We start from the raw sequence: 12609 nt of genomic DNA, 5'->3' as shown, positions 1-12609 counted from the left end.
GTCGTGCACACGCACACACACACAATCCTGGCTCCCTCTCACAAAGAGGGTTAACCCTTACTGGGTTCTTAGACTTGTATCCAGGATGAACAGGTGGTCCCACAAAACATGGGCATCCATTTCCTCATGACTTATCCCAGTGTGTGTGTGTGTGTGTGTGTGTGTGAGGAGGGAGGGGTAGACATGGGAGGAAGAAGAGAGGAAAAAGAGCACACATGACTGTGGAGCTTTAGTACACCTTTTGTATGTGTGCTGGTTTTTGCATGGTACCAGGGTGCTGCTGTACGGAGCAGCTTGCCGAGGGTCCCGCCGCTGTGTGAAATTGACATCAGATGGCCGTCGTGACAAGAACAATATTACATCCAGCTTCCATTTAGCAAGGGACAGCTAATATATGTGTGCCGTTTGAACATTTGTTTGTGTGTGTGTTCCTTGGTACCTGACCCCAGAGTCTGACCGCACCAAACACAGCTGTCAACACTTTACATCTATGTTGTTTTTCTCCCCTCCGTCCCTCTCTCCGCGTTTTTCCCCTCATTTTTTTTCTCTTGAATCCCTCCATCCAGGATCCTTCCATTAAAGATAACTTGTATTGAGCCACATCTTATTCACTTCGGTCCGCCTTCCCCCTCCTGTCTCAAGTGATCCCTTCCCAGCAGAGAAAATCGAAGGTAAACCACTTCTAAGGCAAAAACTGTGCGCTCCACTTTGGATGTTTTAAATATCACCCTCTGACGGATGAGGAGATGCAGGGTTTTGATAGTTCCTTTGGTAAAACACGTCAAAATCACAAACTTACATTTGGCACCTGACCCCCTGCGATAATGTAAGTTACACTCTGCATCTGGCTGCTGCAACTCATAGCTGAGACCTTCTCTGCCTTTGATAACTGTAGTCTTTCATCTGGGAGGAAAACGCTCTGCTTTACTCCACTTGAATTTGTTCTTTTGTGATTTTTCTTGCGGCTCAGCCCCTCCGAACCCCAGACACACGTTTTGGAAAATATGAGTAAGTAAGCAAAGAGAAAAGAGAGAAAAGCGGAGAGCAGAATGGAGCTGAGGAGATAAACATAAACAGAGCAGAGAGAAAGAAGGTTGTTCTCTGAGTCAGCGGGTTTTACTAAAGTCTGATTAAACGAGGTGGGAAACCGGTTGGGGTAGTAAATAACAGAGGTGTCAGAATGTTGCTTAATGACCTGGATATCTATTGCATGAAATATGTAGCTGCAGATCTAAGCAGGAGCTGTAGTTTTTTTTTTCTTTTTGCCTTTAATGCCTTAATGTGCAGGGGGAGTTCAGATGTTTAAAACAGCTCACTGTGAGTGGAAAGCAAGTTGACTTTTAAGGCGTTCAGATAGGAATGTAATAGTATCATTAACGCTATGTCTGTTCTTAAAATACTTTTTAAAGCCTGAATCTGCAGCTGAAGGAGCATTTGTGAGAACTTTCACAGAACTGATCAATCAAAACCCACCAGCATTCAGTGGATTTCAGTGTGTGGATGCTGGTGGGTGCAGTCTTAAAATACTCCACAGTGTGATTTTATTATTATTCTGTACATACTGTTTCCTTTGCACATCATGGATGCTTACTTTTCATCACTGATTTATTTTTAATTTTATTTTTTTTAGATTTTTTTCTTATCATTTAGGATAGAGGCTGTTGTAAGCCATACAAATTGGTCATTTGTAGTTTTGGACTATATAAATAAAATAAACTTGACTTTTTATTTGGTCATCAGACATTTTAAACACATCATTTACTATGGATTTGTAACATCAGTATCAGAAACATTCATCTGTATCATAAAGTTTATTTTAACCATATTGCTAGCCCTAACAACATGCAAAAGTTTCAAATAAAAAAAAAACATTTGCCCTGCTAAGTGTAATATTGAAACTATGGAATATCACACTTTTTATGCTAAATATTAGTAAAAACTGCACGATTTGTTGTTTGGAGGATTACATGTCATAGTAGCCTAATGTTAAAGGAATACTGGGCACAAGTTATAATATGGCCAAAAACAAAAAAAAAAACACAACAAAGTTAAAGAAATGTTGAAAGGCTTGGAGAGGATGAATAACAGTTGGTGGATGAGCAGCAGAGAGTTGGAGGTATTCAGAGGTTATTGCGGCGCAGTCAGCAGTGCAGCAGTGCAGCAGTCGATTCACCTTCCCCTCCTCTTTCCAGGGGGGGAAACCCCTTCCCGAAGAGGGGATGCTCGAAGCAAAGAGAGAAGGGGAGGGGAGGGAAGGGGAGCGATGGTGGCGGTGAACTCAGCACTTTCCTTATCTCCTCCCTCTCTCTCTCTCTCTCTCTCCCTCCCTCCCTCTGTCCCTGTCTGTCTCTCTCTCCCAGGGCTCCCTGATCAGTGCCGACCAGAAGCGAAGCTGAAGCTGAGGCTGGCTTAACGGGGCTAAGCACACCATCACGCTGTCTAAGAAACTACCCCCACCCACCGTCTGAGGTGACTAAGGGCTTTCAGGGAAGAGGAAGGGAGGGAGGGAAGTGGGGTGGGAGAGAGAGGCGAGAGGTTGAGAGTAAGGAAGGTGGAGGGGATAATAACCATGGGCACGTTCAGGTGTTTATTGGTGACAGTAGTCTTACATGAATGAGTGAAGCTCAAGTGGAGGAGAAAGGAAGAAAGGAGGAGAGAAAAGAGGTCTGATGGGCCAGCTATCTACACTATGATGCAATCTGTGTGGAGTGGTGATGACGATAACTATGATGATGAGGATGATCATGATAATGACACACTGATACACACACGCGCACACACACAGCAGTTGGCTGGGACGTCTGTTGTAAGTGGACATACAGAGGGCCTGCATGGGCATATGAACAGATAATTCCTATTTAATCCCATCAGTTATCCGCCGTAGTAGCGTTACCCTGTCTGCCTTTACGTCCAAGCTGCCAGTCTCTTATCTCTTTTGTCATTCCTCTCTCCAGTGTCCAGACCTGAAGGTGTGTGCTGAGCACGGCCTAGGTTATGTAATATAGGTATGTGTGTGACTTGACCTGCGTTTGGGGTCCTCAGATGCAGGGAGAGGGAGTGCAAAAAGTGAAACTGAAGCCTAGCGAGGTGTGAGGAGGAGAATTTCGATTCTGAGAAAGCTCTACAGCGTTGTCTGTCTGACAGACTGAAGTGGAGAACCCTGCAGGCCTGTGTGACCAAGGCCTGACGCTCTGGCGTGCTCCGAGGACGCGAGGTTAGTTCACCTTGCAGCTATTTCTTGTCCAGCTGTGGAAATGCCTTTACCATCATATCAAGAATATCTAGTCAAGGTGTGGATGAACATGTCGCATTTATCTGTTAATAGCAGGGCCTAATACTGTACATGCAGCCTTGGTAGTGATTTATTTCAGTTGATATTAAAAGTGGGGATTGACTGCGATGCCAGTTTGGCATCTTAATGCAGAAGCATGACAGAGTTAGTGAACTCTTCTCCTCTCACAGCACCTTCTCTCATCCTTTCTTTTGCCAAATTTGGACGCTGACACTAAATGGATCTGCCATAATTCAGATGTGAGTGGGAGGATATATATATATGCCTGTGTCTGTGTGTTAGTGTGTGTGCAGCTGTGTGTGGTTGTAAAGTGAGGCATTATGGCGAAAAAAAAGCCTGAATAATTTAGCACTCACATTATTTTCTAATGCCATTCTTTAGAATCTGACTGCGTCACTCTAACAAATGCGCATGTCGGAAAGTTCAGGGGATTTTGTAGGGCGCCTGTGAACAGTGAGTGATGGCAACCAGCCGACTCTCAGCTCCCTCTTGTCTACCAACAGCTCCATGTGAGCCGCGTGCACCATATTCCTTTCTCAAAACTAACACCATGGCGAATCGAAACAAAAAGGCCACATATTTTATTTATGTGTCAAAAGTGCGGTGAAAGGAGGGTAAGGAAGGAGGGAGCGGGGCATATCACTCTATCTGTTGGTTGATATCATTCCATCCTTGCGGATCAATTCTCCCAGACAGAGGGAGATGAGAAAGGAGCAAGCACGAGGAGGGGGGTTGGAGGGAAGGAAGGAGAGCTGAAATGGTGGTCGTATTGATTTGTCAAAGAAATATAGCGTTGCGTGTTTTGCTTAAACGTCCACATAAACCTGAGCTGTCAGAGGTGGGCGGGCATATGCTGACATTTGGCCACATGGACATGGATTGTGGATTTTCTGCTTGGCTTAGCTGTACACAGTCTTACCCATCAACTTCCTCTGCTGCCTGCTTGCTCAAAACTGTGCTATGTGGTATACTTTGTCCCCAGTCTTATACAAAAAAACTCCCTTAATTAGTCACATTGCCCAATTGCTTTAAACTTCTTACAGTTTTGTGAGAAAAAATCTTAACTCAAAGTCCACTTAGTAGCATCTGGCAATATTCCTCAGCAGACTTTGCTTAGACATGGACTTTTTATGTTAAATGCTAAATTCTCGTTTATATGATCATGCTAGTAGCCTACTGTCACTATAAAAATGGTATACTAATGCTCAGTAGGCCTACATGATTCATGAGTATAGAGCACTGAGCAATGATCAAATTCCAAGAATCATGTTGCATTCCTGTAACACCTTCCTTTTCCACTCACTTTTCAAGCTTCAATGACAATCACAACTTGACAACAATCTAACCACCATATTCCTACAATATCCAGGCCATAATAACCATGATCCACCCTTAAGTCTGTTTTTTAAACGTGGCCATGCATCTGCAGCTGCTCAGGCCTTTAAAATTCCTGAACAACCTTGGTAAGAGTGGAAAGAAAAACACACTGACGCTATATTTTATACATTTTGTTAAGATCTAACCTCAATTAAGACCACCCACGCAAATTTAGCTGATCATGGTGAAACACTCGCATCCAGAAACGACTAAGACAGCAACTTTGTGCCTAATTGGTTCAAGGAATTTGCCAGTGATCCTATCGTGTTTATCCAGTCCCAAAAGTCAGTCCGATATTTGACCATGGGGCAATAGAGAAAGGCCCTCTTCCACTCTGTGACTACATACCTGGCACAAGGACAAGAGTGGAGGGGGGGAGATGAAATTAAAGAGCAGTTAAAGAAAACTGGAGAAAAGAGCAGAGAGTGTGCACAGAGCCATAAAAGGGATAGTTTAACCATTGATCGAGAGGAGTGGTGGAAATGGCAGCTGTAAATCAATTTTATCTTGGAGCAGCTAAAGAGTGTTTTCTAATGAGGTTAATGCCACATAATGGCTAAATTCCTCTGCTTAAAAGATGCCCTCAAGGTGGTGGCGAGAGATAGATGTCACCATGGAAAGCTTAACACCTCGCCATTCAACACCAAGCAGCAGAGGGATGCCTTTTTCTTTCAGGGAGACTGTATCCTAAATTATGTTAAACCTTCATTCATTAGAAGGTTTCACAGGGTCATTATATCATCCAGAACACCTTTGTCTAGACAGCTTGTTTTATCAATGCACAGATACATCCGTGGCTGAGATTGGGCATTTAGTAAACTATTCAGGTTGTGTTGTCCACTTCCAACACAATGATAAGTTCCTCCCTGACCACATTTTCAAAAAACTGTATCAATCAAATTTGAACAACGATGGCAGATCACCACTGAATACCACTCATCATCTCAGTGCTAGGCAGCAGGCAGGCTAGCATGTCAAACTGGAACAGGCCGGGTACTGCCACTGAAAGGACAAAATGACCCAGCACTAATAGATTATGAATCAAGTTGACCTCTGGCAAATACGAGTGTTTATGACATCATGGGGGATGAACAGTGTGACAGCAAGTACTGCATCTATACACAGTGTGTTTTCCCAAAAGTGCATTAGGGTTAAGCTAAAATGGTTTGTGAAGGCCAATATAGATTTTCCTTTGAGAGATACTGGTAGCCAATTTCTTGCCAATATTTTCATCCATCCATCTATTTAACAAAGTCAGCCTGGGTCTTGGTCAAGTCAAAGTGGCAACAGGCTAAGCAAAGTAGCCTTGTTGTCCTTGTTCTTGGACACATTATTCAAATCCCATTGGGATAACCATTCCCAGATAAGATATTTAATCCCTCAAGTATGTTTTTGGTCTGTCTTCCCTGGGGATCTATTCCGATATGGATATACTTGGAATACCTCCACAACCTGATTAGATACCCAAAACAACCCAGCTGACTCTTTCTGAAACTCCTTCGGGACATCTGGCCTTCCCAGCCCGATCAACAGGCCACTGTTGGCAACAAAGCTGAGGTCAGCAAAGTGGCATTGGCACTGTCAATGCTGAACTTAAAATGGACAGTTTAGTCTATTAGGGCCCCATGCAGGTCCGAATAAAGAGCATCTGAATCTGCCTTTAGATAGCCATTTGATCAAAACTTCAAATTAAAATCAATTTAGTACTGAAGGTTTAAATGTTGGTATATCAATTTTCCTAAATTGGGTAATGGTAGAGGTTCTACAATACTAATCAAATTTTCTCAAAAAGAAAACGAAAACCCAGACCTGACCATCGGGTAAAGCACTTTGTGCATTCAATGACAATGTTTTTTGTGTGTCTTGACCAGACACAAATATACAGTCTTTCAGTGAGTGCATACCAGCCTGAACAGTTGACAGTTGTGGAATTAAATGGGTGGGTGAGTTTTCGAAAAGCCAAGAATGTTGGTTCCAAACCAGAGCTTGTCCAAAGGTAATTACAGTGTGCAAAACACCAACATGATACAAGCAAACGTCAGCTACTGTTGCTTGGTCAGCCAGCATCTTTATTTTTACAGTTTCGTCTCTTGAATGTGCTCCTCTGCACCTTTTGCTGAGTTGGGATAGGGAGAAATAGGCAAAAGGAGAAAGCTCTGAGAGTCAACAACTGGTACAACCACAACCGATACGTGCAGGGATTCCCAAAGCATCCAGTATCAAGACTAATCACAAGTTAGCTAGCTAGCATGTCAGCAGACGCAGACGTGTTGAAATATTACATTACACAAATTACATTAGATAGTAATGGAAGCATAAGGAATCCTCTTTGTCTTCAGCGAGAGTGATCCGAGGAGTCTCTAAGCTGTAAACTAGACTCCACCATAAGGTTGTTGACGGAAAGCAGCTCGCAATCAGCAAGTGTCTCTTAGTGATGTGGAGACACTGTGGGTGCATTGCATTATGGCAGAGGCTTGGAGAACTTGGGCTTTATGAATTTCCAGTTCTCGACTCTGATATCTATCATATTGTTGGTGGATGTAGCACTGATGCAGGCTATTAAAATTTGTATTTAGTGCAACACTGACCATATATATCTGTCTAACCATATTGTGCTCATTTACTACCAACACCAGAATGGCAAACTGATGAAAAAGACTGAGGATATGCAGGAACATATTTAAGATAATGCTATCATATAACACAGTGCCTTTGATGTGTGTGTGTGAAAAAAAATTGAGTACAACCAGCGTGCAGCATGAAACTTAAGGAAAGTTCATCTCCACAGACCTCTAGCATTGATCACTGGGGCCCTAAAGCTATTATCATGATCTAATTAGGTTTAACATAAGTCTGTGTCACGGCCCGGTGCAAGGCTCCCTTGTCCCCAATTCCACACTTTCACAGCATCCCTATATAAAAATAGCACACATGTGCCACACATACATGCGGTGAATACTAATACTTTTTTTCTTCAGTTATTTTAATGTCAGACTGAGGTCTAAGCAGGGGGAAATGATGCAATTCACAACAATGAACAAGTGTTGGGTAATCTCCCAGGTTTCTCTCTCACGTAGATGCATGTTAGTACAATCTATCAAAGAGAAATTGGTGTAATTTGTGGAAAAATAAAATACAGCCTCTAGTTTAAAAATGATAATTTAGAAGAATCCTGTTTTCCCATACTTTATTGTTACTCCAGGAAATACAAAAGCTCTGGCGAACTGGCTTCAGAGACATATCGAGGGGTGAGAACCAGAGGCGTAAGTGACATTTGACCAACTTTACAGGAGAGCTAAACCAAAAATAGACCACTGTTTTCTTTATTAAATTCAATCTTTCATATTACAACCTAATAAACATGGCTGACAATATACTTAATGAAAAAAAATTATGACATGTTTAAAAGAATATATTTTTTGTCGCCCCTTTAACCCCAAATAGTACAGTGTGTTCTGTGTTAGGTCTTTTGGTTCTTGATTAATAACTCTGGATCGGTTTAGAATTCATATATGCCCTTTTGGCAGTAGAAAGAGCTCATTGAGAGCTTTCATTTGATACATATTTAATACATTTTATCCTAAAATGTCCCTGGTTTTCACCCCTCGATACGTTACCACTTACCACTTCAGTATTGTTGGGAGTAGTGGAACAGCCTCCTGATTGTTGTATGTTTTATAGTATAATATGTTTTCTGTTGTGCCTCAATTCTCAAAATGATGCAATTTACAGACTGAACCAAGCTGTAACCAATTTCTCTTTTTTTCTACTCTATAGACTCAATAGAGAGTATCCATTGTGATATTTATTTTATTTTGCTGATGTGGAATAGTCTCCTGATTGTGTTTAAATTTTTACAGCTTTACATCTAACATGTTGTCTGTTTCTTTCTGTACTGAAAATGACTCATAATTGTAATGCAGCTTGAACGCTAAACTGAATTTTAGCCAGTTCCCTTCCACTCTTCTCTCTCTGCATTCCTCTGAGCTCCGAGTCGGAGATGATCTAAATACCCGGGGCTCAAAAAGTGTAGAAGGTGAAACATGCAGCCAGTGACCTAATAAGAAGACCTTTGAGGTTTGCCCATTAATACAGCTGTCAGAAATATTCTATAATAAAATATTATATATAATTTAATTTGTTTTATGTACCTTATATCTAGGCTGAGGTGCTTTAATACAGCTGTGAATTACCTACTCTGACACCTTATTCATTTTCAACACGATTAGCAGCAGTGGTGTGCATGGCTGGCGCAGTGGGTGGCTGTGGCCCAGTGCACACACTCATGGGCTCATTATGCCATCGCACAGGTGTAATGGAATGCCCCCCCCTCCACCACACACACATGCAGACAGGCGCACATACGAGCCCTTGCATGTACAAACTCAAGAACATGAAAGCTTGCACACAGACTGAATATTGTGGGCCCTCTTGGCCTCTTCACAAAACAACTTTTTTTTCAGTGTTGTACAATCCAGGCATCCGCCACTGTTTTATTATTTCAGGCCCAGGCTGAGGAACCATGCTTCAGTCCCCATATAAGGGAAGACAAGTCGGGAAAAAAGGTGTTCAGAGGACTCCCCTCCCTCTCCACTACTCCTGTGTCCTCTGCTATTATGAATAGTGGCGGTAAGAGAGAAAAGCATATACTCCATTCGAATCTGTTCATGGTTCCTGAAGGACCACTCTCACCAGACGAGGGCCCTTTTTCTCCCCCCTCCCTCCCTCTTTTGATTGATATGTGAAATCCGTCTCTCTCCGCAGCTCTAAAGGCAGTCCCTGTGTGTGTCTGAAAGGTGCTCATTGTTGAGTCGAGACCACTTTGTCAAGAAACAATCCTGTTCCCAAGGAAGCTGAGAATGTCTTAAAAAAGATACAGGCCCTTATTGTGTACATTGGAGAACTTTAATTTTGTGTGTGAGGTCATTTTAATCCTGATGAATTTTTATAGTAGCGGTTGTAGTTCAATGGCTAGTCGCCCTAATGCTCTAAAGAAGGAGCAAAATAAAGGAAGAATGGGAAAGAATGAAAAACCCACCCACAGGCCTGTTGAAGAATCCTAAACTTAAAGTGTCACAGAGAGCGAGGAGGAAGGGTAGAGGCCTTTGTTTGTGGACACATTGGGATGTATTTAAGTTCTACAAAGGAGATTCCCTGAATGGAGGCTTGATTTCTGCTACAAGGTTTAAAAATGCGTAGTCTAAGGATAGATTTGCCACGGGATAAAGTTTGTGTAGGGTAATCTCTTAGGCTGCAGAAGCTGATGTGAGCAAACCACCCAAGACATCGCCTCTGAACTGATGCCAAAGAGGAAAGGCAACGAGCTTCCGCGCAGGCATGCATCCATGACGCTGCTAATGGTATGATTGAGCATTTTTAATTGGCATATTGGATTTTTCCGACCCCATTTTATCACATTTGACCTGAGTAAACTTTCACAGTGAAAGATTTGTCATGTCAGAGTCTTATTCTTTCTGATAATAGATGGCTAACCTCTCAGACTTCTTCTTTTGTGCAAACTAATGGTCCTGTTTGAGCAGCAGTTTGTCTTTTCATCTGAGCTGCGTGGCTGTTTTGTTGCCGGCTCGCCCTCTGGCCTCGTGTAGGTTTAGACTGGATGTGAGCCTATTAGGCGGACGAGTTGAAAAGTAAATACCAAGCAGCTGAAAATGTGATCGTCCGAACTGGATAAAGTTACTAGATTTTGTACATTATAGCAAATTAAGGCACTAGATAAACACATAACTTGTTTTCTTTTGTTGTATTTTTTTTTTCTTTTTCAAAATGTGCCGTCGCAGGAGGCTTGCTCATCACCATTGTGGCAAATGGAAACTGGATCTTGTTTGAGAAACGGCAGGGTGAGACCAAACAGCGTGATTCATAATGGTTATTTATGTACCATGTAGCTGAGACTCAGCAGGGGGCAAAGGCATGGTCTTTACTAAGTACATCTCTTTCTGCTTAGTTTCTCCTCAGTTGGGCTCGCGGCCTGTCATCCTGATAAATATTTTTCATATGGATACCGAAAATACATCATCTCGATGTTTTTGATCATCCCAAAAATAACGAGTGTAGGAGTCGGCGTTCTTGAGCAACGAAACGAGGTGCATTCAAACAAGTTTTAGCTGGTGCGTCAGACTGCACATAGTTTGGGTTACCTCTAGTTTGATCCTCATATTGCCTTCAAAATTCCAGCAGCCAGCAAACATACACATAAAAAACACCAGCACTGACACTTGTTCCCTCTCTTTCCTCTAACTGTCCTTTATTTCTTCCTCTGCTTCTCCCTCCCTCCCTCTTTTCCCTCTGTTCTGAGATGCAGAGTTCCAAGAGCGCGATGGTGCATTACTAAGGACACCTGCTCTGTTGATGTGGCCAGGCAGATTGACTGTGTGCTTGTGAGTGTGTGTTTGTGTGCAAGCGTGCATTTATTCATTCATCAATTTTTAGGCTGAGGCTGGGACCAAACCTATCAAAATGGTTTTAAAGTGAGTCTGTCCATTTCGGCACCAAATTATGCATAATGGGCTTTTAATTCAGTGCCCTGCAACATAGCCCAAACAGTGCCCTTCTCAAGGTTTCTTTGTACAAAAATAGTAAGAAACTCAAAGCATGCCGTCGCAGTGTTAAATTTAAATTTATGATCAAAACACAAATGATATTAGTGTTAGTAAAGATTGCATTTGTGTATTATTTTTCTATAAAATATCCTGCAATTATATTCATTTAGATCACCTTCAAATTAGAATTGAAAAGGGATTTATAGAGTGGACACATTGTGAAAACATTGATGGAGTTTGATAGCTTCAACCTCTGCTACACCCCTGAGACAGATGCTTTAACCTCTTGTATCCCCCTGAAAAAAAAAAAAAAATTATGGCACCTCCCTCCACTTGTCATTTCATTAATTCTTCTAAAAAGGGAGAAAGTCCTCTCTCCAGAGGGTAAAAATGAACAAAGGAGGGAGAGTTCAATGCCTTGGAGGGCACAATATGTTCTGTTACATTATACTGTACTCTCTCCTTTTGCTCCGGCAGGAGAAAAAGAATTCTGTTCCCATAAACCCCCACCCCGTGCCCTGTACCCCCGCCGCACCCCAACCGACATACAAAAAAATTCTTATTCACTTAGTATGTAGGTCACATTACAGTGATGTCTAGCTATTGGACATGGGCTTAGATAACTGTTTGTCGAGTATTAAATGCTTTCGCTGCCTCAGCAGCCTCTGCCACTGGTATTTCTCACACAGCTGTGCAACTGAAAGGAGGCAGCGCCGCAGCAAAAATCATGTCACATACATACACACATACACACACGCGCTTTCAACCTCTGACGTTCTTTGTGTACACTTTAAAAAAAAAATCTTGTTTGCATAAAACATTCACTTTTCTCATATAAAAATGCCTTATGTGAAGTTGAAAACAGGTCCTGAAAGGGAGTTAAAGCAGCATCTGTAAATGAGGACTGTGCTGCGGTGAATGGGAGGTAAACCCATTGACCTGAGGTGCTAACTCAAGCAGATGAATCTTTGCTTTTCTTTCCTCTTATCCCTGTTTGCTTTGGGTGACCTTGCACACCAGCCTCGATGCAGTGTGTTCACATAGCACAGGCCTAATGGCTTAGATAGGCCCCAGCGTGGCCAGTAGTTTCCACTAAACAACACCCCTCCGCGCTCGACCCTTCCCTCCCCAATTGTTCACTCGCTGTTCACCACAACCGCCGCAAACCTCCGATTTGAAAATGGCCCGGCGGAGGTGCGGGCCAGAGGAGGAAATTGCACCTGCTTTTATACCAGCAGGATCCAGGTGAGGAGTGTTTCTGAGTGTTCACTTTAAAACAGAAAGGCAGGAGACAAGAGGGGGCACCTCGCTGCTGTACATTTTTGCCCTCTGTTGTCTTTGCATGAAATGAAAGATGCAAGAAGTGTGTGTGTGTGTGTG

The 12609-nt window shown here is 42.5% G+C and overlaps 1 protein-coding gene across 2 annotated transcripts in view; it reads left to right on the top strand.

Moving 5' to 3' along the window:
- The first annotated feature begins 2352 nt into the window (after positions 1-2352).
- znf536 (zinc finger protein 536) overlaps positions 2353-12609 on the top strand; it is a 179602-nt gene continuing 169345 nt past the window's right edge. For both annotated transcript variants that reach the window (XM_035652105.1, XM_035652106.1), the window contains exon 1: positions 2353-2469. The gene's annotated coding sequence lies outside the window, so the exon portion shown is untranslated. The remainder of the gene's footprint in view (positions 2470-12609) is intronic.

Source organism: Morone saxatilis, unplaced genomic scaffold (genome assembly GCF_004916995.1).
Source record: "Morone saxatilis isolate NCDOM2014 unplaced genomic scaffold, NCSU_SB_2.0 Contig11, whole genome shotgun sequence".
Taxonomy (NCBI): Eukaryota; Metazoa; Chordata; class Actinopteri; family Moronidae; genus Morone; species Morone saxatilis.
This window is presented reverse-complemented; position numbering and strand designations above follow the sequence as displayed.